Below are 937 nucleotides of genomic sequence, written 5' to 3'. Positions count from 1 at the left end.
GTAGGAGAGCAGGCGTCTTTGAGCCATACAGTATCTCCATTCGCTTATCTGAAATTCCCACCAATGAATCTGCATAAGTATTCTATCCCTTTTATTATTTCTATTTTATTATTTCTATTTTCGAAACCATAAACAAATTTAATCTGCATAACTGAGATTTACAAGGTGACCATAGCTTGCTTCATACCAACAATCTCTGTGGGATCGACCCTTACTCACGTAAGGTTTATTACTTGGACGACCCAGTACACTTGCTGGTTAGTTGAACGGAGTTGTGAAAACAACCGATGCCATAATAATAATTTCATACAAATACAAAGAACATGGATCACAATTTCGTCCACCAAGTTTTTGGCGCCGTTGCCGGGGATTGTTCGAGTATGGACAACTGACGGTTCATCTTGTTGCTCAGATTAGGTAATTTTCTTTTCAAAAATCTTTTTCAAAATTTTTCTTTTATTTTTCGTTTTTCTAAACTTTATTTTCGAAAAAATTAATAAAAATTCAAAAAAATTCATAAAATCATAAAAATAAAAAATTATTTTGTGTTTCTTGTTTGAGTCTTGAGTCAATTTTTAAGTTTGGTGTCAGTTGCATGCTTTAAAAATTTTTCTTGCATTTTTTCGAAAATCCCATGCATTCATGGTGTTCTTCATGATCTTCAAGTTGTTCTTGACAAGTCTTCTTGTTTGATCTTGATGTTTTCTTGCTTTGTGTTGTTTGTTGTTTTTCATATGCATTTTTCGTTTGTTAGAGTCCATGCATTAAAGATTTCTAAGTTTGGTGTCTTGCATGTTTTCTTTGCATTAAAAATTTTTCAAAAATATGTTCTTGATGTTCATCATGATCTTCAAAGTGTTCATGGTGTTCATCTTGACATTCATAGTGTTCTTGCATGCATCATGTGTTTTGATCCAAAATTTTCATGTTTTGGGTC

This window comes from Arachis stenosperma, chromosome 3, assembly GCF_014773155.1.
Source record: "Arachis stenosperma cultivar V10309 chromosome 3, arast.V10309.gnm1.PFL2, whole genome shotgun sequence".
In the NCBI taxonomy this organism is placed as follows: domain Eukaryota; kingdom Viridiplantae; phylum Streptophyta; class Magnoliopsida; order Fabales; family Fabaceae; genus Arachis; species Arachis stenosperma.
Note: the sequence above shows the minus strand (reverse complement) of the source record.